Source organism: Sus scrofa, chromosome 17 (genome assembly GCF_000003025.6).
Source record: "Sus scrofa isolate TJ Tabasco breed Duroc chromosome 17, Sscrofa11.1, whole genome shotgun sequence".
NCBI lineage: Eukaryota > Metazoa > Chordata > Mammalia > Artiodactyla > Suidae > Sus > Sus scrofa.
Window position 1 is genome coordinate 2,851,395 of NC_010459.5, and position 25,845 is coordinate 2,877,239.

Below are 25,845 nucleotides of genomic sequence, written 5' to 3' on the forward strand. Positions count from 1 at the left end.
ACTTCATTCTTTTTAAGGGCTGAGTAATATTCCATTGTGTATATGTACCACATCTTCTGGATCCACTCCTCTGTCAATGGATATTTAGGTTGTTTCCATGTCTTGGCTATTGTAAATAGTGCTGCAATGAACATTGGAGTACATGTGTCTTTGCGAGTCATGGTTTTCTCTGGATAGATGCCCATGAGTGGGATTGCTGGATCAAAGGGTCGTTCTATATTTAGTTTTCTGAGGAATCTCCATAGTGCTTTCCACAGTGGTTGCACCAATTGACAATCCCCCCAACAGTGCACTAGGGTTCCTTTTTCTCCACACCCTCTCCAGCACTTCTTGTTTGTAGACTTTTTGGTGATGGCCATTCTGGCTGGTGTAAGGTGGTACCTCATCGTGGTTTTGATTTGCATTTCTCTAATAATGAGTGATGCTGAACATCTTTTCATGTAAAAAATTATTATCTTGATCTATACCTAGGAGTGGAATTGCTGGGTCATATGGTAGTTCTATTTTGAGTTTTTTGAGAAACTTCTAAACTATCGTCCACAGTAGCTGCATCAATGTACATTCCTAACAACAAAGATATACAAAATCTCCCTTTACTCCACATCAAGAAATATTTAGGCCACACATTCAAAATTCAAGAATGTAGAACATATTAACTCACCACCCAAAAGAGACCAAAGCATTAATCAGTTTATAACATATCTTTTGAAATTTAGATCTGGGCCCAAAGCCTTAGCTTTCCTTTTAATTCTTGAAACTAATTCTGAAATGTAATGCTGAATATAGGAACATGAGAAAGGCTAAAGAAAGTGAAGGAAAAGAATTAGTACATACTTTCATCTAGTTTTTTTTTTTTGGCTACATTCTTTTCTTACTGTTTTTTGTTGGAAATGCTCATTTTGGTGGGAAGTGTCATTTGTGTTCCTAATTTGACAATAAAGATGCTGTCTTTACCAGCACGTTCTGGCACCAAATTAAAGATGATGAAAAACTTTTAAACAACAAACCTAGATTGGTGGAGAATATTCACACCTGTTTACACCAATCTTTGCTTTTCCAATCAAGTCAACCAATGGATCAAAAGAAAGCTAAAGCCCGTGTGATGGTCCTTCAGAGCCTCTGCTTTCTGCAGAGGCCCACAGTCAGCCCAGCCTTTGCCATCTTGCTGCACATTTATTCCAGAGTAAGCAAGGCTTTAAATCAGAGTACAGCTTGGGGAGCTGCCAAGTCAGCCGCAGCACTACAAGGTAATACACCCCACTGTGTCACAGAATAATTTATTTCTGAATAACCCATTATATTTCCTCTAAATTAGCAAGATTTAAAGGTGACCTAGCACAAATTAACGAATGTGTCCTTTGGAAATAATATCCCAAATCCACGACCAGATTATTACCTGATGTGGGTTAACATATTGCCACTTTGAAACAGTTAGCTGTCTTATTGAAAGTCTATATATTCCTACCATCTAATAAAATACTTATTTGGTATGAAACTCTTTAGGCACATGCCTATTTATAAACTTCAAAATTCTTGAGAAATACTATATATAATAAATGCTACTTGGACTACAGCACTGTCTCCCTCCCCAAATCAAACAATAACACTTATAGTTTTTGCTCATTCAAACCTAGGTCTCCCCTGGGAGGAAAAAAAGAGGGAATGCAACTTTGTTTTACATAGTGGCATATGTTGCCTCCTTCATTAGTTCTTCAATTGCAGTGCCCTCTATTTCAAAAACAAGAGTCCTTAGCAGTTTCTCAAAAGGCGTATTAGAACTGCTTCACTAGATGTTTTGTTATTTTTGCTTATTTCCTTAATCACTTAACCCTTACCCATAGAACAATGCTGTCATGGCAACATACTCTGTCTAGAGTAAGTGCACAGAAAGTTTTGCCATAGACTCTCCCACCACTAATTGGGAGTCTTAAGAATTCATTATGTTGAAGAAGACAAGGACATTGTTTTGATTTCATTTTTTTAAATCAGTAAATAAAATAACCTTTCCTCCTCTCTTTTAGTAGAACACTGTAAAAGCTACAGACTCAAGAAAATTAGAAAGCTCAGTTACAAAGTTGGCTTGACATTGGCTAACTTTCTTGGCAGTTTGACCCTAGTGTAATTTTAAATTATTTTTATTCTTAGTTAAATGTATGCTTATAATGGTCCATTTTAGATGGCCTGTCATGTAGATACATCACATCAAACAATATAGTGATCTGTTTTGATTATATACTCAAATAAATCAGGCTTTTTAAATATAATTACTCTAACAAATAGCATGTTACTTTCTAAAATGAGATGGAAAGAAAACATTTTTCTTAGTATTTTAAAAGGTATTAAAATAGTATAGAATGAAAATCAAATATAATTAAAAACATATATTGTAAAAACATAATAATCTAGTGGCCAGTGGGGGAAAATGGGGAGGAATTGTGTGATACGAGTGAAGGGGTTCTAAAGGTATAAACTTTCTTTTTTCTTCTTTTTATTATATAATGATTTTTATTTTTTTCCATTATAGCTGGTTTACAGTATCCTGTCAATTTTCTACTGTATAGCATGGTGACCCAGTTACACATACATATGTACATTCTTTTTTTCTTATATTATCATTCTCTATCATAAGTGACTAGACATAGTTCCCAGTGCTATACAGCAGGATCTTATTGCTAATCCATTCCAAAGGCAATAGTCTGCCTCTATTAACCCCAAGCTTGGAGAATAGACTCGTGATGAAATTTCTGTAAATTAAATAAGTCCTGGATATAAGGTACAACATAATGATCATAATTAATAATATTGTATTGCATATTTGAAAGTTTCCAAAAGAATAATCTTAAATATTCTTCTCACAAGAAAAGAAAATGTCTAACTACATGTGGTGACAGACTATTGTGGAGAACATTTTCAATGTACACAAATATCAAACCATTATGTTGTATGCCAGAAATGAATATAATGCTATATGTCAACTATACCTAAATAAAAAATAAATTAAAAAATAATGATCCTTTCTCGATTTTAAAATAATTCCTTAGAAAAATTCTTAACCATATAACATATAAACATAAAAGTTGTTTTGTAATTCTTTAGAACAATTATGAGATATTTGATAGTAAATAAGTGCATCAAAAAGTTTAGAAAACGCCTCTTTCTATAAACAGTGGCTCTCAGTGCCTTTGTGTTTAAGTAGCAGAATTCTTTTGCAAAAGCGAAACATATTAAGTAGTAAACAGGATACTGCTCTGGTTTAAGCTGAAATATGAGAATCTGGAGCCTTGCTTTGGGCTGTGCCCACTCTGCTCCTACAAGACTCTTTGTGGAAAACAGTTTGAAAACCATTGGCAACCATCCTCCCCTTCAATTCAGAGCATTCCAGAGAACATCTGCCCACACACCCATGCTTTCATGCAAAATGAAGCTTAACTGCCATTCAATAGTACTTGCATGTATCTCAGATGCTTATTTATGTACAGAAAAAGCTTTGGGATTCTCAGCTTATACCTGATCCATATTTTATTATATAAATATATATTACATGTAAGTAAATATATAATATCTTAATGCATGTGTGCATATATATGTGTATACATTATATACACATATATTATATACATATACATTATATATTATATGCACATATATAATACTTACAGTGCCCATGCTATATTGAATAAGCCTAAAAAGCCGGGGCTGCAAAATCAAACACTCAACTAAAACCTATTTTTTGCTTGCCACATGTCCATTTGGCAGGGGTACACTGTTAAATTTTGTTTTCCAACAATTAAAAATTCTAGTTCTGCCCATTCTTATTAAGTCAATTAAAAAAATTCACTTAACATTTAGGTTCATTAGCTTATTTATTGCCCCACTGGGAAAGTTAAAACTCTTTGGCAGGTATCTAACAGGCATCCTGCATATAGTTTTCTGCAATACTCTTGACAAAGTCTGCCTTTGCCTTTTGGTGAAAATATTTTACTTTGGAGTAGAAGAAATGAATCCCCCCTAAATAAATATAGAATCAGAAATAAGTATTAAAAACATAGTTAAATTTCAGAGATTTCCAAAAATTCACAATGAATAAAAGACTTTTAGTTAGGATTGAGTTTAAGACATTGATACTCATGACTGTGCTCAATTTGAAAAGTGTTCATTGAGATCTGCTAGATGAAAATTACTCATTTGGTGCTGTGAGAATTGCAAAAGTTGATAAGATTAGGATTAATTAAGAGTTAATCAGTCTTGTGTGATCTGGTGAGGATTGGATAGAGTTAGGGAAACTTACTTCAAATCACAAACACAGCTAGAATGGGGATAAGAAATGTATAGATAGTTTTGCAAAGGTAAATTTCAATTTCACTATAGTAAATGATAATAATGGCTATAACGGTATGAACATAGAATGATATAAAATAGATTATAATGATTTTGTTGGTTTCTATCCATTTCTATCTGTTTACACTAAAGAAAATACATTCAACAAAATCTCCTTAACGCACAGTTGTTGGTTTTATAAGGATGTTGGGTACATTTCGGCTATTAGAGCTCTTCTATACAGCATATGCCGTGAGCTTTTATATTTGTTAATTGACATGATTGACAAACACTGTATTTGGGTTAATAAGCAGTGTAAAATATGTATCTAATAGAAGGAATTCACACAGAAATGGTTACCATTTCTTTAAAAGCAGGCCATGTATTAAGTATTATTTTAGAGAAGCCAACGAACACTGGAAGAGACATGATATATTACAGAGAGGTGGTGGGGAGTGGGTCAGAGGTCTTTGTAGAGTTGATAGCAATTGAGCTGGGCCTCTTAAATGGTAGATTAATTTAGAGTGACTAAAAGTGACTTCATCTTATGCATATCACCTGTGGGAAGGAGGGGAAAATAATATTTTATAGACAGGGACAAGGACACATATACATGGCTTAACAGAATTAATATTTTTAGACTTGAGTTAAAATATGTTTATGGGAATTCTGTTTGTGGTGCAGTGGAAATGAATCCAACTAGGAGCCAAGAGGTTGAAGGTTTGATCCCTGGCCTCGCTCAGTGGGTTAAGGATCTGGTGTTTCCATGAGCTGTGGTGTAGGTTGCAGATGTGGCTCGGTTCTGGCATGGCTGTGGCTGTGGCTGTGGCCGGCAGCTGTACCTCCGATTAGATCCCTAGCCTAGGAACCTCCAAATGCCGCTGGTGAGGCCCTAAAAAGCAAAAAAAGAAAAAAAAATGTGTTTATGTATGCAGTCTCAATCAGTAACATCCAATTCTCTTTTCTTAGGACTGAGCCCCAGTAGTTAGGGCTTAAGACTGGGATGTGTTTAGTAAGCCAGTGTTAAAGTAATTCTGAGACGTCATGTTTGCACTTATCACTTATTATTAGTTATTTATGCTTGCAAAGCACTTTTGTTTATATTTGAATCCTTTCCTTGCAGATCTAGAACAAATGTGACTGCATTGATCTATACCTTGGTGCTCTGCTACTCTGACAAAACAGGTGTCTGATCAGAGTGAAGGCTCCTTCCATCAGCCAAATTGATTGTAAGTGACATTTGACAAAGTGGCTAATCAGAGCTATAGTCCATTTTTTCAGTGCAGACACTACCCAATCAGACCTTCACTGGACAAGGGGAGAACAAATTAGAAGAAAAGGACCAGGAACATTTTCCAGCACACTATTTAATGAGAGGAACAAATATCCAGATATTGGTCAATGGATTTTTTTTTCACCTAAATATATTCTATTGTAACATGAATGCAGATGACTACTATCGTCTTTAACATCCATTCATGTATTAATACCACATAGACTACATTCTACACTTATTTACAATGAATACTTTCTATTTTGGCTACTCTTGCTCATACCGATTGTCCTTCTACAGTGAAGGACATTTTTAATACACTATAGTGCATGCTTTTTAAAAAAACTAAAGAAGTGGAATTTTTATTTTCCTTTTAAAGAAGTCTAACATCTTGCATGATTTATACCTTTTACACATACCATGCGTCATTGAAGAAGGTGTAAGTGCTAGATAAATGTGTATTCAAGTTATTAGTAAAATAAACATATTAGCTGAAAAATAAATCAAACATCAAGGTAATGGCACTAAAATTAATTTCCAAAATTCTTTTTTATTTATTTACTTGTATTAATATTAGCTTATAGACTCTTACCTTATTTAGTAAGTTATAATCTCTTACAGTATATTAATTTTGATGCTAAAGTTGTCCCTGGTTTGGCAACTGAAGCCTCATCAAATTTACTCCACCTCTTCAAATATGCATCTCTTGTTGGGATTGAGGGCCATTTGCAATGTGTTGCAAAGTCGAGAAACGTGCTACATTTTTCGTACAATAACTCATTGAAATTCAGTTAAGAGGTTCTCAAACTTGGCAGTCTAATAGGTTTGCTAGTCTTATAGATGATTTATTCCAAGACCAGACTGCTGACAGCTGCTTTCTTCTCCTTCAAACTCTCCTTCACCTGCGGGGATTTCAAAGACCTCTTCAGATGCATCCAAGTGCAAAAGTAATGATACACCATCTAGGTCAAAAGTATAGAAAAAGAGGTGAAGAGGAACAAAAATGGGAAAGGGACTTGGGGAGCAAAACTAAGGAGCAAAAGAATACGTATTCTTAATACATTTGACTTTTTTCACTCAACATGAGTTGCTGCTTATCTGCAGTTTGTTCCTTTTAACTGTTGTGTAGTATGAATACCAAATTTTCTAATTAGCCACTTTGAGCAGGGACATTGACTCTAACCTCCCCTGAGTTAGGTACAAGAGGAGTTACAGAAAAATCCTCCTTTGGTGGGGGCTTCATGGAGAGTGAGTTCCTAATCCAATCTATGTCTTGGATTCAGTGAAATTAAGACTGAAAGCAGGTGATGGGGCATTTGCTGGAAGCAGGTTAAAAATCGCATATGTTAGTGGGAAGCCAGTGAGGGAGGGATGGTGGGTAGTCTGAGTCGTACTGAGGATACATGGATGATATGAGTCCATGTGTCCTGGTTATGGGTATTACAGTAGGCTTTGGACATCTAGTGGTGCCATGCACTGCGTTTGGGACTGCTTCTCATGGTCCTTCCTTGAGACTGAAATCTTGTTCTGGTATTTTGTTCCCTGAGTCTTTCCCTACCATGTGGAGTTGCTCCCTAAGGCTCGTGGGAGATGTGACAGAGATTTGGGGCAAGGTTTCCTTGAAAGTAAAAAAAAAAAATTCTGTTCAAATAAATTTTGAAATTCTATATCCTTACCAAATTTGACTCAAATATTCTTTGAGAAATAACGTAGTTCAAAAAATCCCCAATTTTAATTCTGTTTAACCCAATGTTTTCCAAGATATTTGAATACAAAACGTGTTAAGGGATAAGAGTATCTAACATAGGGGAAATATAAACATTACCCTAACACATTTATCCTTGGCATCAAGAAGTTATCTACCTGGAACACTTCTCCACATCACTCTAAGCCACATCCCTTGGTACCACTCAATGCTTACTCTTCACACCCCCAATAGAGACAAATCTAAGGAACACTACTTCAAAAATCCAATCTGTCTTAGTATCCTAACTACTGGTCTAACTGGGTTGATATCCTAACCTAAGTTCAGTAACTGAGCTCCTATCTTGTGTGAGTGTGTCTAGTTTACAAATTTCTAAGTGTCCTCTCTTCCCTATTTGATCCTTTGTTTTGACAACAGGTCATCTATTTCAACCCATCAAAGACTATGGCTGTCTTGACAGTCCTTCTAAAAACTGAAGTCACAAATTCCACAAGCATGATGGAAACTTTCTTTCCTTCTGCTTCTCTCATAATTGTGAATATGTTTAACACATCTAATTATTAGAGAAATGTAAATCAAAACTACAATGAAGTATCATCTTACACCAGTCAGAAAGGCCATCATTGATGAGTCTACAAATAATAAATGCTAAAGAGGGCATGGAGAAAAGGGAACCATCCTACACTGTTGGTAGGAATATAAATTGTGCAACCACTATGGATAACAGTATGGAGGTTCCTTAGAAAACTAATAAATAACATCCATATGGTCCAGCAATACCATTCCTGGGCACCTATCCTGAGAAAATATAATTTTAAAAGATACATGCACTCCAGTGTTCATTGCAGCACCACTTATGATAGCCAGGACATGGAAGCAACCTAAGTGTCCATCACAGAAGAATGGAGCAGAGGAATGGATAAAGAAGATGTGGTATGTATATACAACAAAATATTATTCAGCCATTAAAAAAAGAACAAAACAATGCTATTTGTAGCAATGTGGATGGACCTAGAGATTATCATACTAAGTGAAGTAAGTCAGGCAGAGGAAGACAAATATCATATGATATTGCTTACATGTGGAATCTAATAAAAATGATACAAAATAACTTATTTGTAAAACAGAAACAAACACTCATTTTTAAAAATCAAATTTATGGTTACCAAAGGGGAAACCGTGATGGGGAGGGATAAATTAGGGGAATGAGATTAACCCATACACTCTACTATATATAAAATAGCTTACGAACAAAGACAGCACAGGAAAATCTACTCAATATTCTGTAATAACCTATATAGGAAAAAAAGAATGGCTATATGTAGTATATATAACTGATTCACTTTGCTGTACACCTGAAACTAATACAACATTGTAAGTTAACTATACTTCAATACATTTTTTTTAAAGAATTTTCTTTCTCTTCAAAAGATCTTTCCACCTGCTTGCATTTCCTCTCATTCTCTATAGTAAATTTCACGTGAGTACTTGCTTCCATGGTATATGTCTGATCTATAATATCTCCTGTGCTGACTTGCACCCCTGGCCCTTAACATCCAGTTGGAAAAATAGCTAACTATCTTCATTACTAGAGCCACAAATAAGTAAGGGAAGGACAATAATGGTAATTAAGGGAAAATGGTGTAATACTATTTTGAGTTTAATGAAATTTATTAACCATAGAAAAGAAAGTTGTAGCATTTCAGTGGTAAGTTTGGTTTTGCTTTTTTTTTTTTTTTGATACCTGAAAATGTCAGAGAACTTGTCCCTTAAGAAAAGTTACTGTCACATCGATTTTTCTTCTCATTGATATTTACTTGGATTACCTTCATTGAGGTATTTCTAAGTGGAAATCTGAAAAAGGAATGTCTTACCATTTATACATATGCTTATTAGGAGTTTGACATAAACTGGCATGTCACGTTGCTCCGTGAATGTCAGAATTCTGACATACGGACCCAAAGTTACCCGCTCTTAAATCATGACTGCCTTATCTTCCTTGACAAAATTGAAAGCAAGAAACAAATTTTGCATCTAAAGTTTGAAATTAACATGACACATGTGACCTTTGCAAAGTAGATATGATGTGAAGAGACTAACACTTAACAAAGCTTCCGAATCATCTAATACCTTGACCACAATTAAACAAAATGGTGTTACCTGTACATTCTCCAGATAGAGATAAGTATCTATGTATAAATGAATATTTAACACTTGTTATACTGAAATTATATATAAACACCACAGTGATAGTCATTTATTTGCAAAATCTTTTCAACCTTAATCAAAATGTTAAAAACAATAGTCACTCAACTTTTTATTTATCCTAGTTGTTTCTGCTGTGAATTCACATGGTCAGTCATTTGGGCCTCAATTTCCATTTAAATATATGTGGGCCCCCACTTCTCAGGCAGAATGCAGCTTGGAGGCCATCAATAATTTATACGCCAGTGTCCTTCCTACATTCACCACCATACTCCAAGGTGAAATACCCAGAAATTACTAGGCCCTAGAATATTGCTATAGGAGATACTAGCTTTCCTCTTCCCAGGAAGACTGATCTGCTGTGGGACTCCCTGTATCATGCTTTGGGTGGAAAGAGGCAGTAGGATAAAATGGTTTAGTGTGTGGGCCCTGTGCTTATACTTGGATACATTAGCTATGCTGTTTCCTATGTGTGTAGCATTTGCAAAATTATGTAAATTCTCTGAGACTCAATTTTGCAAAGGCTGCAAACCTAGTTTGTATATGACCATCGCACTTCTTGGTGTATAATCTCTGAGTAGCTCTGCATTATCTATAGTATAAGGTCCTTGTGGTAGAGCATGCAAGGGTCTTTGTAGTATGGGTCCCATCCTTCCAACGCACATACTCATGCTCCAGTTAGGCCAAATTATTGCCAGCTGTGAAACATTGCATAAATCCTTGACCTCTCTGTGCTCCGGTTTCTACATCCATAAAATAGATGTTCTAATACTATATATTTCATATGCGTAGCTTACTTAGAATAATGTCTGACTCATATAAATTCTAAAGAAATATTATTATTATTTTTAGATATTATTAACTATTGCTACTAATCATTTTCATTACTTTGGCTATCTTTTCATATCTGCAACAGACCTTGTCCAAAACATGCTTCTGGGTGCACATAAATGGAAAATTTCCAGATCCTACAATGTAAGAACAGATAATGTATGACTGCACAAGAAATAAATAAGAAACATGAAAATAGGTCTTGGAACATGATGTATATTAGGATCATTAGTTTACTGGGAGGCATGGACCATTGCCAGGCAGTGGTGGTGGGATTGAGAAGGTCAGGCCCAGAAGCCCCTTTGCCCAAGGCTCTTTTGACCATGTAAATTCCCCTGTAAGGGCTACCAGCTTCCATTGCCAATCAATGAGGTTCATGAGGGAGACCTCAAGAAGCAGTGTGCACCCAACTCTCCAAGCTCTATCACATCCTTGTGATACTCAGCAAAACTTGTGAGCAGAACAGAACATGGAGCTTGAGTTGCCATTACACCCACAAACCTAGCCTAAAATACCTTGGAAATGCTTCTTCAGTATTTTGCTGCTCCATCTGCCTGAAAGGTCCATGCCCGTTGACTTGTCCTTTTCACCTAAATTCTGTCTTTATTTCTCCAATAACTAAACTAAATATTTAACTTCAGTGAACGCTAAAAGTAAAACTGAATCAAGATTGGTATAGTGATAAAGATGCCTTCCTCCTCTTCAATTTTAAACCTCGTTAGAACAAGACACCATCAAACTCCTGGAAGAGAACATAGGCAAAACATTTTATGACCTCAACTCTATGAATATTTTCTCAGGTTAGGCTCCCAAAGAAAAAGAAATAAAAGCAAAAATAAACCAGTGGGACCTACTCAAACTGACAAGCTTTGGCACAGCAAAGGAAATCAAAAAGGAACAAAAAGACAACTTACAGAATGGGAGAAAATAGTTTCAAATGATGCAATGGACAAGGGCTTCAGCTCTAAAATATACAAACAACTTATACAACTCAAAAGCAAAAAAGCCAACAACCCAATGGAAAAATGGGCAAAAGGCCTGAATAGACAATTCTGCAAGGAAGAGATACAGATGGCCAACAAGCACATGAAAAAATGCTCAACTTCCTTGATTATTAGAGAAATGCACATCAAAACTACCATGAGATGCCACCTCACACCAGTAAGAATGGCCATCATTAATAAATCCACAAATAACAAGTGATGGAGGGGGTGTGGAGAAAAGGGAACCCTCCTGCACTGCTGGTGGGAATGTAAGTCGATACAACCACTATGGAGAACAGTATGGAGATACCTTAGAAATCTATACACAGAACTACCATATGATCCATCAATCCCACTCTTGGACATATATCCAGACAAAACTTTCCTTAAAAAAGACACGTGAACCCCCATGTTCATTGCAGCTCTATTCACAATAGCCAAGACATGGAAACAACCCAAATGTCCATCGACAGATGACTGGAGTAGGAAGATGTGGTATATATACACAATGGAATACTACTCAGCCATAAAAAAGAACAAAATAATGCTATTTGCAGCAACATAGATGGAATTAGAGACTCTCGTACTGAGTGAAATAAGTCAGAAAGAGAAAGACAAATACCATGTGATATCACTCATATTTGGTATCTAATATACAGCACAAATGAACCTTTCCACAGAAAAGAAAAATGCGAACGTTGAGAATAGACTTGTGGTTGCCAAGGGAGAGGGGGAAGGAGTGTGAGGGATTGGGAGCTTGGGGTCAACGGATGCAAACTATTGCTCATGGAATGGATTTACAATGAGATCCTGCTGTGTAGCACTGAAAACTATATCTAGATACTTACAATGCAGCATGACAATGGGAGAAAAAATTATGTATGCATGTATGTGTAACTGGGTCCCCATGCTGTACAGTGGGAAAAAAAAAAAGTGTGTTGGAAATAACAATAAAAATAAATTAAAAAAACAGAAATGTACTTAAGCAGTTCTTTGTTCATGGACAATGCAATTCCTCTCTGAAAGCCTTAGTCCAGAATGTGTTTTTTCTAAAAGTGCACTCCTCACCCCTTGCCCCTGACTCCAGATCAGGTATTGCTGTTTATAACACTAAACCACAAGGACTCTTTCTTTCCAGACCCTTGGGATTATACTTTGGAGCTTTTAGTTGTAGACAAGGAACTGTTCTCATCCTTTTGTTTGCTTCTATGGGATATGAATGAATCTGAGAGGAATATACTGTTTTCCTGTTCTATTGTGAACACTAATTAAAAAGAAAAAAAGCTATCTCTTTTCCTTGCACATTCCATTATATTTTCTGTGGCTTAAAAACAGGAACTCTTATTTTGGCATTTAAACATAATGCCAGGTCCATTGTAAGAAGAATAATAAACTCATTATTTAAAGAATAAATTGATAAATAAATGAATAAATGGATTTTGTTCTTTGGAAGCTCATTTGCCTTAATGTATATGAAAAAACCAACACTAAATATGATAGTGTCTAAATCCAGATATGACACACCTACATTTCTTTTGTTGTAACTGTATCTTGACCTAAACATTTTTCCTCTCGTAAATAAAGTTCTCTGTCATAGTTATAGCTGGTTAAAGAAGATTTTGCAAGACTCAGTGTATATACAGGTTTCAGGGAGCTAAAATGTCAATATTCATATTACTTCACTTCATTAAATCCACATTCCTAGTGACTTAAACTGTGAAAAATTTATTTCTTTAAAAGTCCTCAAATTGTGCCCATGTCAGCAGCACAGCACCCGTTAGTCATCATGGACCCAGCTCACCTTTCGAGCTATTGCTCAGCCTGTGACAGGCGAGGTTTATGATAGGCAAGCTGAAGGTGAAGGGGATGGATGTATACGCTGCAGAATACAGCCGATCGCGCACCTCTGCCAGATTGCCCGTACGAGGCTCCCAGGGTTCGAGATCCACTGCCAACAACCACGATGGCAGTGTGGGCTGGAGTGCCCTTAATTGGGTGCACATGCTTTGGCATCGCTGTGCCCTGATTAGCGCTGTGTGGGCCGATCAGCACTAGGCTGGAGTGCAGCACTTTCAGGGAAGAGCATATGGGAAGTGCAGATGTTCAAAGGGTAGCTTCACCCTCCGTGCCGCCAGCAGCCCTCCTTGAAGAATGATCATACCCTATCCTGAGTAAGTCTAGGCAAGCGGGATCTGCGTAAAAGTGCTGAGAAAGATCCGAATAGTTTCCTGTTCAGAGACTTCCCACTTGGTTCTCCCTTTAGGCACCGTGACTTAATACTGCATGCCCTTGAAACATGACTTCCTATGATTTAAAGAAAAGATATCAATAGTATTGTACGTTGAGAAAATCAAAATATTGAGTATAATTCTCTGTGCTGCACAGTAGTTCTTGTCGGTTATCTATTTTATATACAGTCACGTGTATCTGTTAATCCCAACAAAAAAACATTGTAAATAAGTAAACTTCAATTAAAAAAAAAATGAAAAGTAAAGATTCTCCTGTAACCAGTAGAACTAAAGCCATCCAAAGGTTACCAAATCACATAATTTATCAATATACATTCTTACAATACTCACTGTTCATTCATTTATTAATTAAGCAATTTTATGAAGCACCTACAATACATGAGGAACTTGGAAGGGAAAATGGACCTAGGCATACAGAAAAGTGAAAGCCAAAAAAAAAAAAAAAAAGGAATTCATTTACTTACAGAGGTTACAATATGTCACAGGGAAATCTAAATCAGATGACAGCTAAGCAATTAGTCCCAATTCTTCCAATAATTAGCTGTGCTCTCTGGGTCTCAGATATCTCACTCAAAGCTAACCATGTTCAACTAAATGATTACAAATGTCCCTTCTAGGTCTAAAACATGAATTATACAATATGAATATATCCTTTATCTCCCTTATCATATGGTTAATTTATTCATTAATGTATTCATTTGTTCAGAAATCTCAGAGCCTAATTTGCTCAAGGTATAGTTCTAGGTGATGGAGACACTGGCCAAAAGACACCTAAGCTTACATTCTGATGGGGCAAGATGCATTTTAATATGCAAGTAAGTGCATAAAACAACATAACCATCATGGAGTCATCAGGACTATGAAGAAAAACAAGGACATAAAACAGAGAGCAGCAGGTGACACATTTTGTTAGGAAGGTCAAAGCAGATGCTTCTATCACAGTTTAATGGGGAAATACCAATAATAAACATGTATGCTAATCAATCAAAAAGATACTTTTAGATACTGATAATATCTATTTAAAAAAAGGAATGTGATAGCAAGTAAAAGGTGTGGGACCATACTTTGCGTGGGGACTTTGAGACCATCTTAGGAAATTAGGGTTATTATTTCAGATTTAATGGGAATGCTTTTCTGTCTGGTGTTGACAGGACAGTTTTACACTACAGGAAATGGGCACTGGCTGTTGCAGTTAGAGAATGAATTGTAAGAGGGGTAAGGTAAGAAGCAGGAGACCTTTGGCTGGTACTCACAAGGCCAGGAATAGACGGCAGTGGGCTCCCTCTGGAGTGAAAGTGGAAATGACACAAAGTGGCTAAGTTCATGAGAAACAGGATACGAAGGGGGCGAAAAACAGAACATAAAGATAACTCCTAATTTTCAGTTGAGCAAGAAAGAGGATCGAGGTGGTATTTGACAAGAAGATTTGGGGGAGATTAAAATCTGTGTAGCAAGCTGTCGAGAGGCTGAAATAAAGAGGAAGAGTAAGACAAGACTGAACAGGGGCAGGAAGGAAACCAGAAGAATGTGTGTTCATCTGCACGTGCAAAGTTATTAAAGGGTAGCATGCCTGGCCAGACAGTGTTCAATGCCTATTTGAGATTTGGGGCTTCAATTTAATTTAAGGTTTAATGTCAATATTTAATTAAAAGGGGGATGGATCAGTACGATTTGTGTGAATTTTTGAACAGCATGGGCAAGCAGCAGGTACATTCCTGGGCAGCTCCAGCCCCACAGGGTGTGGCCTGCATGGGATTTATTATCTCAGAGGGCAGGTACAGGGGTGGGATCATAAAACAGCACCACCACCACCAACAGCAACTAGATAAGAAAGGAGAAAGAACGCCTAATGGAGAGTAAATGAGTAGTGGCGTCAATGAATTAGAGGTCTCTGTGTGCTTGAAGAAATTTTCGGAAGTGGTACTACATTAAAAAAGCAGAAAGAACATTGAAATGCTTGGGATGCTGGAGTGAATATTTCAGACATTTTTAAAATATTGGATTCTCTCTCTCTCTCTCTCTCCTCTCAATCCCTCTCATTGTCTTTCAAAGTGGGACAATGACTGCTATTCCTTTAACTCAGTTCCTCACCATAAGAGCTAATGTTTCCTTAAATTAAATATTAAAATTCACTCCCCCACCTACCTTAGAGCATAGTGTTCTAGAGACTTTCTGGAAAATTTGATTTAGAATATCGTGCCCAGAAGCAGCATGCACCCTAAAAATATCCATTCAGAAAGTGTGACAGCACATGAGTGTAGCTCCCAGAGGCAGTGGTGGCAGGGGCAACACCCATGCCCACAGCTGAGGAGACCGCCATGGTGTTCAGGCAGTGGAAGCACCAGTGGAGTTTCTACGGGGCCATACTTGGGGGTTGGGGTGGTCAACGGGGCATCGAACCAGGATGCAGAGTATCGGGTTCTCTGCAAAGATTCTGTGTGGTACCAAATATCCTTTGATACAGTCTTTATTTTTTTTTTTTTGCTAAGCGAATGGTGTCTGAGTTAATCAGAGATGGTACAATTCCTGGCCATGACAAGTTCTAGTATTTGATCATGGCAATGAGACTGTCAAGAAATGAAAAGACTTGGATATCGAATAAGTTGAAACTTTTATAGTTACTAACTAGGAAAGTCTGACAATGCTTGATACCAAAGTAAATGCATATAAATATTCAGACATCCAAACGAAATTCAGCAAGAACGCCTTGTCGGTCACCATCCCAACATAAGCCATGGGCTGTGTGGGATAGTGAAGGCCCTGGTGTAGCCACTTGGGACAGTAACACAGAGAAACAAGGATGCCCATGTTTCCCAGTCCTTTCTAGCCCAGCATTTTTTTAATGTAGTATTTAAGCATAATGGATGTAAAAACGTGATGGCTGAACAATCACCACCTTAGTTAAGAGATTTTAAGTTTTCTATTTGGATTATTTGGGCAGCCTGCCTTCTAGTCTCAAGTTTGCCAGATTAATCTGCTTATAAAAGCTACCATGCATCTTCGTTTTCGAAGAATATCACTGAATACTTATTTTTCTTTCAAGATGACAAAGGCCTGCAAGAATATCTAGAACTTTATTCTATCAGTTAAATATTATTTCCCATTGAAACAGACATCAAGACATAGTAGAAAATACACAAGCTTTGACTTCACACAGCTTTGGTTCTTTTTTATGCTCTTAATTTCTATGTGATCTTAAGCAAGTTTCAGTTTTCTAGTGTATTAAAAAAAGAGATACGGATATATATAGTTTTTGCTTAAGTTAATTTGCTTTGTGATTTATAATAGATCTTTGCCAGTTTCTCTTTGATAATAACTAGTGTTGTAGTGAACAGGAAACACTGACTTTGGAAATAGTTTTTTAACTTAGTGTCCAAAATCGTCAAGTCACTAATATTTGATTGTGGACAAAAGGGGTGTAATAACATCTACCTTGAAGGACTGAATGAGAGTTCAAGGAATGCAAGCGTAGTGCTTGGCCCGTAAGAACACACTGAATCATTCTAATTATAATTCTAAAATCTAATTAGGATTTAGGAGAATTAAGTTGCTAGTGAGTTAGCAGTGCACACACACACACACACACACAATTAAATGAATGTACCAAATCATTCTAATTACAGTTTTCTATTAATTATTATTTTTAATAACATGCTAACAATTAGGCAGAAGAAACAAGTTGCTAGCAAGTTAACCAGACACATGTATGCACACAAATGTATGAATGTTTATTTTTGTATCTATTTTAGGCATTATCTCTAAAATTGCCTTTGACTTCCTTTTATGATGATGAAAATTTAGCTCTCATTTCCATTCTATCATCTTTCCAACGTTGGGCATTCAACATATACATTTTAGGGGAACGCAATTCAACCCACAACATGCTGCATAATGAGCAATTCATAACCTCATTGGCCTAAAGCCACATTTATTTTTCCTTTATGTTACACAAAGGCTATAGGTTGGCTTCACGAATGATCCATGTATCTTTTTCATACTGTGACTATGCTGGACGAGAAGACCCCATTTGAGACATACCATATATGAGGTTAAAAAAAATGGTATGTTGAGGTGAACTACCTATATATGTGAGGTTCGAGGACCAGCCAGACTTGCATAGAATCTATAAACATAACATGGGGTTCCTCTCCACTTTCTAGAAGTTTTCTCTGAGATTTTCCCCAATAAATCCTCATAGCTGTGATTAACCAAATTCTATCCTCTAGTCCTGCAAGCCAGTAACAGCAAGATAATTCCTCCAAATGTTAGTCATCCCACAAGATGCTCATGTTGAAAGCCATTAAAATGGAATTAAATTTTTCACTCACTATCACTCCCTTCCTCCAAAGGTCATCTCCTGTCCAGTATCTGCCTGGTTTTTGTGGCTCTCCAGCATAGTAGTCGTTTTTAATATTTAATGTAGAGTGTATTATCTGTGAAGGGATCAGACCAATAGGAGACATTCTGAAGTATTTCTAATAAGTTAAAAATTACATTCCTTATTTTATAAAGGAATACTGCAAGTTGAGACCATTTAATCTTCTGCGGGGTTACACATATTTTTAGTCTCATGCATAGTAAAATATAACTATATATGACTAATTGATTTGGCCGCTTTAAGTTCATTAAGATAGAGAACTAGCAAATGTATTCAAAGACATGCTGTTTTAATTTTTCTCAAGAGTGCTCAATAAATAGAACTAGGCTAACAATGCACTGCTAGTAGGTGTCCTCAAGCAATCTGTTTGGAAGAATATCAATTGCTTAGAAAAGCACTTTCAATGTACTTGAGAATGATTTGAAGGCATTTAATCTCTTTCTCCTAACTCATATACCTCTTGGGTTTGCCTGGAAAATCTTTTCTTTAGGGAATAAATAAAAATACATTTTCTCTGGCCCAATATTTATGTAATTCCATTGTACTATGTCTGATTTCCCACTATTTTAGCCAACTTCATTTTCTTTGGAACTGTCTAGAAGAAAAATAATGTCCAATGAAAATCACTATAATATATAAACAATCAAAATTGTGATGTGCCAACTGCCATAGTCACATTTAATATGCAATAAAGTTCCCATTCAGGATTTTGATTGGTTATGTGATTGCTTATATTCTCCCTCTTCTTTGGGGTAATTTTTTCATAGTTTTCAAAAAAGGTAGCCTACATGATAATTTCTTACATGGAGGAAAATTTATGTTAGAAAGAAAGCAACAATATTGACTTTGACAAAATAATTAAAAAAAAAAACTCAACTGACAAATCATTTGGCAATAAGTTAAGTTTTATCACAATGGAAAAGTACAGTGTATGGCTTCATGACTATCAATGATCATTTAAAACTTCTTTTAAAGTGCACATCACTTTAATGCACTTCAACTTTTGCCATACTCTATTGCCTTCATTATTCCAAGGTGGCTTTGGATATTGCTTGTCCAAAGATTTAAATTATGTATCTTTCTATACATAGAGCTTCACAGAAGCTCAGTGAGCCAGTATGCATGACTGTCATAATTTGAAAGACATCCTCCTAATTTGAAAGACATCTGGAACCGGACTTAGGTGAGGCCATGTGACATTCCTCCTTGAAATTGAGTCATTAGTATTATTTAAATTTAACTTACTTAGTTCCTTTCTAAGAAGAATTTTCACTGCTTCATCCTTCTTATTTCATTTCATGCCTAAGGCTTACAGTGAAAAGTTGCCTTGATTCCAAGTTTTTATTTCATTCTATATTAGAAAAATATATTTGATTCCTTGAAATTATTTTATTTCTCATTATTCTAATATTGTACTCTCGTCCTCATATACTAACCTAGGCCTTCAACTAAGACTCAAATTTTCTACATTTTAGGACATGACTTTGAGTTTCTGTTATATATATTCTCTCTATCTACTTTTTGAATATCAGTGTTCTCCAAAGTTTCCCACTCTGGATATTCTGGATAGAAGGAAAAATGAGAATGGCTAAATTTTTGGGTTGAGTGGTGAAGAATGATGGTGTCATATACAGACATATGGAACACTAGTGGTGTAAGGCAGTAAACGATGAATTCTCCTTGACATTTGTAATTCTTTGCTTTTGAAACATATAAATAGATATGTCCACTAAGCATTTGAAAATGTGAGTTTAGAGAAATGTAGTATGGGTGATGCTAGTGAAACCATACAGGAAAACAATTTCTTTAATGTTATAGCATATAATATATAGGTTTTCATCTCCTTGTTTAAATTTATTCCTAGGTATTTAATTCTGTTTGATGCAATTATAAATGGGTATTCTAAAAATTTCTTTTTCTGGAATTCCTGTCGTGGAGCAGTGGAAATGAATCTGACTGGGAACCATGAGGTTGTGGGTTCTATCCCTGGCCTTGCTCAGTGGGTTGGGGATCCAGCATTGCCATGGGGTGTGGTGTAGGTTGCAGATGAGGCTTGGATCTGGCGTTGCTGTAGCAGTGGCATAGGCCGGCAGCTGTAGCTCCAGTTGGATCCCTGGCCTGGGAAACTTCATGTGCCATGGGTGCGGCCCTAAAAAGACAAAAAAAAAAAAAAATTATTTTTCTGATAGTTCACTATTTATGTATATAAAATAAAAATTTTTGTGTATTGATTTTGTATCATGCAACTTTACAGAATTTATTAGTTTGAACAATTTTCTTATGATTTCTCTAGGGTTTTCTATGTATAATACCATATAATCTGCAATAGTGACATTTTTACTTCCTACTTTCCAATTTGGATGGCTTTATTTTTCTTGCCTAATGGCTCTGTCTAGAACTTCCAAAACCATGTTGAATAAAAGTGAGAAGAATAGGCATTCACGCCTTATTCCTGATCTTAGAAGAAATGCTTTCAGCCTTTCAATGTTGAGTATGGTGTTAACTGTGGGGTTGTCATATATAATGTTTGCTATGTTGAGGCATATTCCTTCTATATTCACTTTATTGAAAGTTTTTATCATGAATGAATACTGAATTGTGTCGAATACTTTTTCTGCATCATTGAGATGATCATATGATTTTTATTCTTCATTTTAAGGCAATGAAACACATTGCCTGATTTGCAGATATTAACCCATCCTTACATTCCCAGAATAAATCCCCTTACTCCTGTTTTATGATCTTTTTAATGTATTGTTGGATTTGGCTTGCAATATTTTGTTGAGGATTTTAAATCTAAGTTCATGAGGGATATCGGCTTGCAATATTGTGTTGAGGAGTTTTATATCTATGTTCATCACAGATATTGACCTATAATTTTGTTTTCTTGTGATGTTCTTGTCTGGTTTTGATATTAGAGTATTGCTGGCCTCATAAAATTAATTTAGAAGTGTTCTATTCTCTTCTGTTTTTCAAAAGAGTTTGAGAAGTATTGGTATTGATTCTTCTTTGACTGTATGGTAGAATTCACAAGTGAAGTATCTGGTGCTGGACTTTTGTTTGTTGGGAGCTTTTTTATCACTGATTTGATCTCCTTATTAGTAATAGGTCTTTTCAGATTTTATATTTTATCATCATTCAATTTTGGTGTTTGTATGTTTCTAGAAATTTACCCATTTCTTCTACATTGTTCAATTTGTAGACATATAGTTGTTCCTAGTAATCTATCATGATTCTTTGTATTTTTGTGGTATTAGTTACAATATCTTCTTTTTATTTATTTATTTTTTTAGGTCACACCCATGGCATATGGAGGTTCCCAGACTAGGGGTCAAATTGGAACTACAGCTGCCAGCCACAGCCACGGCCACAGCAACACAGAATCCGAGCCATGTCTGCAACCTATGCCACAGCTCACGGCAACACCGGATCCTTAACCCCCTGAGAGTGGCCAAGGATTGAACCCGCAACCTCGTGGTTCATAGTCGGATTCATTTCTGCTGCACCACAGAGGGAAATCCTTCTTTTTCACTTCTTATTTATTTGAACCCTCTCTTTTTTTCTTGGTTAATCTGATGAAGGGATATCAAATTTTGCTTATCTTTTCAAGGAATCAGCAATTAGTTTCTTGACCTTCTCTACGGTCTTTAGAGTCTACTTCATTTATTTCCACTCTCAACTTTGTTATTTCCTTCCTGCCACTAACTTTGGGCTTTATTCTTTTTTTTCTAATTCCTTGAGGTGTAAAGTTATGTTGTTTATTTAAGACTTTTCTTCTTTTTTGAGGTAGGTATTTGTCACCATGAAAACTTCCCTCTTAGAACTGGTTTACTACATACCACAAATTCAAATTCATTATATTTCCATTTTCATTTGTCTCAAAGTATTTTTTAATTTATTCCTTGAACCATTTGTTGTTCAGTAGCAAGATGTTCAATAACCATATATTTGTGAATTTTCCAGCTTTCTTCATGTAATTAATTTATAGTTTCATATCATTGTGGATGGAAAGATGCTTGATATAATTTCAGTCCTTTTTAATTTATTAAGACTTATTTTATGGCCTGACATGTGATCTATCCTGGAGAATGTTCCATATGCACTTGAGAATAATGTGTATTCTATCTCTTTTCGATTGAATGTTTTGCATTTATCTCTTAATTCCATCTTAGTTTTCTGAACTCGATAAAATTATTGCACATGAGGTTTCTTTGGTTACACATATATTTACCACTACCAATCTCAGAATTCATTTATCCCTTTTTCCCTTCATGAATATTTATTGGTCTATTCTGTCATTTAAGGCCAATGTTTCCTTACTGATTTTCTGTCTGAATGATTTATCCATTTATGTAAGTGGGAGACATCTTATATTTTTAAATAATCCCTATACATTGAATCAATGACTTTATCTTCTTTTCTTTTGAAAATATGATTCACTGGGATTTTATACTAGCTATTTCTTAACTCTCAAATTATGCCACCCAGTCTCTCACTATGAGATTTTTATTCACAGAAAAATTTTGACACCAAGCCTAATACATTATAATGGAGGAATATTATAGTTGGAAAGCAGGAGGATTTCTATGTATATGAAAAATGACCTGAGCTGACAAGCAAATACAATCTTTTCAGAAGTAATGTCTTTATACAAATCATCTATACTCATTGAGGATATGAATAATCAATAACTAGGTAGAAAAAAACTTTCTTATAATACTAAAATAATCACAAACTGTATCTCAGTATATGGTTGTATTTGTAATAGTTTTTATCTTTTAAAACTTATCTAAAGATTATATGTAAATATCTGTAATGCTTATACTGAAATGATTATGCCTCTTTACAATTTCTAACTTCATACAAGTTTCAGTTATCTGTTTCATGTCTGATCATATTTCATTTCAAAACCCATGTTTTTGCTTACATATACAACACACACACATGCATGCACTGTTCTGTCAATGATTTTTTTTAAAATATGCATGTTGAAATTTTGTTTTACACAATCTTGTCTTTAATTTCACAGTTGAGGTAAAGAATTATGTATCTTAGAACTAGAATAGATCTCAAGGAATCATTCAACCTATTTTAATTATATAGATTTTATTATGCTTACTCTGTATATATTTAAAAGAGCCAAAAATAGTTAGGTGAATTTACATAAATTATCCAGTAAGCAGTAGGAGTAGATGTCTGGGAATAAGGGCTCTTAATCCTATTCCCTAGTTCCTTGGACAATGCTTATGTAAATGTATTTAATTGCTATCTGATGTTGCAAAGCCTTTTTTGAAATATTTTATACTTAATTTATACCACTTCTTGGTTTTCTGAACTTAATAAAATTATTGCATATGAGTTTCTTTGATTACACATATAGTTACGACTACCAATCTCAGAATTCATTTATCTCTTTTTTCCTTCATAAATATTTATTGGCCTCCTATATAGGCCACATACTGTGCAAGGTAAAGAAGGCAAACATGGAGTTCCCACCATGGCTCAGCAGTTAATGGACCCAACTAGTATCCATGAGGATGCGGGTTTGATCCCTGGCCTTGCTCAGTGGGTTAAGGATCCAGCATTGTCATGAGCTGTGGTATAGGTCACAGATGCGGCTCAGATCTGGTGTTACTGTGGCTGTAGTGTAAGCTGGCAGCTACAGCTCCGATTCAACCCCTAGCCTTGGAACCTCCATATGCAGTGAATGCAGCCCTAAAAAGACAAAAAAAGAAAAAGAAAAGAAAAGAAAGCAAACATAAGCCATCATCACAGATCTCACAGTCTAGAGGAAGATACAGTCAAACACTGTAGTTTAAAAATCATCCCTATGCCTCCTATGCCAAGTGATGATATAGGAGCACATTAGAGAAATAGCTGCTCATGGAAATGGTGGTAAGAAGAAGACCAATGACAAAAAAAAAAAAAAAGAGTTAAAGAATGAGTTTGAATAGCCAGTTGACCTGAAATATACTTTTCTAGGCATACAAGGTAACATGCACAGAGGTCACGGTACATTTTGGTGAATAAATGTATCTTAGAAAGTTTAAGTCATAGAATACAACAGCATTGCCATAGAAGAAACAACTGAATATGTGAACCGAGAAAAATCAACGTGAACTTTGATATCCTTATAGGATAAATTAGATTTTATCGTAAAGGCAATGAATACAGAGTTAAAATCCCATTCCAGTTATTACCATTATTAGTCCTATTATTTGGTGGATAAACCACTCAACATCATTGTGATATTTGTTCTTGGATTCAGTTCCTATTCTGAATAGACTTATCTTTATGAAAACAGTTAAGTACATTTTATAAAAAGAAAGTCCTTCCTGGCTAAAATCTTAAAAGGTATATTACTACCATTTAAGATATTTCCCTGATTTACTAAACCGTCTTTTTAAAAAGCATTTCCTCATCATTTCAACATAGCCAATCAACACAGACAGAGATACAGACTGAGTTTAAATGTCTGCTGGTTTCTTTGTGCCCAATTTTTCTCTATAATATTAGGTATATAGGCTCTGTGCCTTTAGTACTAGTGTCAGCAGTTTTATTTTTTGCTATTTTACAATTGCTTTTATGAAACAAGAAAAACAAAATACAACAAAGTCTAATATTGAAAAAAATTAAAACTTTACTGGACCAAAAGCGACTATCCCTAAAGTTGATGTGTTGGCTGATAGCACCATTACACAATATTCCTAAAAGTTCTTTCTTCATCTGATGATCAAAGCCCATACTCTGAGTACCAAAACACAGTCATATAGATTTTGTCCCATAATTATGACAGTGCAAATTGAAAGCGTTATTGTTCAAAGTCTAGAATTGCTTCTTATTTACAAGATCATTATAAAATATCACAGAAATTCATGTAAGTGTTAGTATTTTTCATGTGGGTGTACCTCAAGACTTTATAAAGAATTAAAATTTGTCTTCATGGTTTTTCTGAAGTTCTTTCTGTTTAAGGCTGCCCTGCAGTATGCTGGCCCAAAATGTCTAGAAACAGTAAATTGCAGGTTCTTGTCCTGGATTCCATTGTTAATTTCACTTCTGACATCTTATTCATTCAATTCTGATCATTGTCCCCTAAATGTATTGCCTCACTTTTGCTCACCATGGAATTCAATATCAGTTTATTTTACACTCATGATCTTCTCTAACATCCATCATTTATTTTGGTCATCTTGGTATAGCATTAATCTGAAGACTTTAATATCTGCAAAGTCAAACAGTGAGTTTCCCAGATCCTTTTTCCAGATCACTTACCCCAGCATTAAACAATGCACATATATCTTGAACTATTCCACTTTCCTTTCATTTCATTTAAAACCTGAACTCTTTCCTTTGTAAGCCATAGAAGTGTGTGTGTATGTGTTTCCTCTTATGTGTTTCTTAATGAGTCCTAGATACATGTGTGCAAGTATACACATGCACATACAAACACACACACATCAGCAGAAGAGACTGAAAGATGAAGTAGTTGGAGCAAAGAAATATGTGAATTTAGGGTTAAGAGCTTTTGCCTTTCAACACAAAATTATAAATGTCTAATAGATATTCTTCCAGCATGAACTACACAGCATTTTCTTTCTTCTGCTATGGGTCATTTTTACACTAGCAAAAAAAAAAAAAAAAAAAAAAAAAAAAAAAAAAAAAAGACATAAAATTTTGATGGTTGTATTAGCTACTTTCTGCAAACTTCAAAGTATTCCTCTGATCACCGTAATTACAATTTGGAGGGCTGCAATACATTCATATTTGAATTCAGAAAATTATAAACACTAGGTCCATTTGCATATTATCATGAGAGCTCAATGTTAAAGGTCATCCTCTCTGAAGTCTTTCCTGTGCACAAGGACACTTGGAAAATCTCCTTCTATCTACAGGATTTGTTCCAT

General features: G+C 35.4%; 1 protein-coding gene across 3 annotated transcripts in view; it reads right to left on the reverse strand.

Annotated features, from left to right (window-relative positions):
* Positions 1–25,845, reverse strand: part of SGCZ (sarcoglycan zeta) — a 1,021,521-nt gene that overhangs the window by 823,302 nt on the left and 172,374 nt on the right. The window contains exon 1 of one of the 3 annotated variants that reach the window (XM_021077240.1): positions 6,183–7,970. The gene's annotated coding sequence lies outside the window, so the exon portion shown is untranslated. 3 annotated transcript variants of the gene reach the window in all.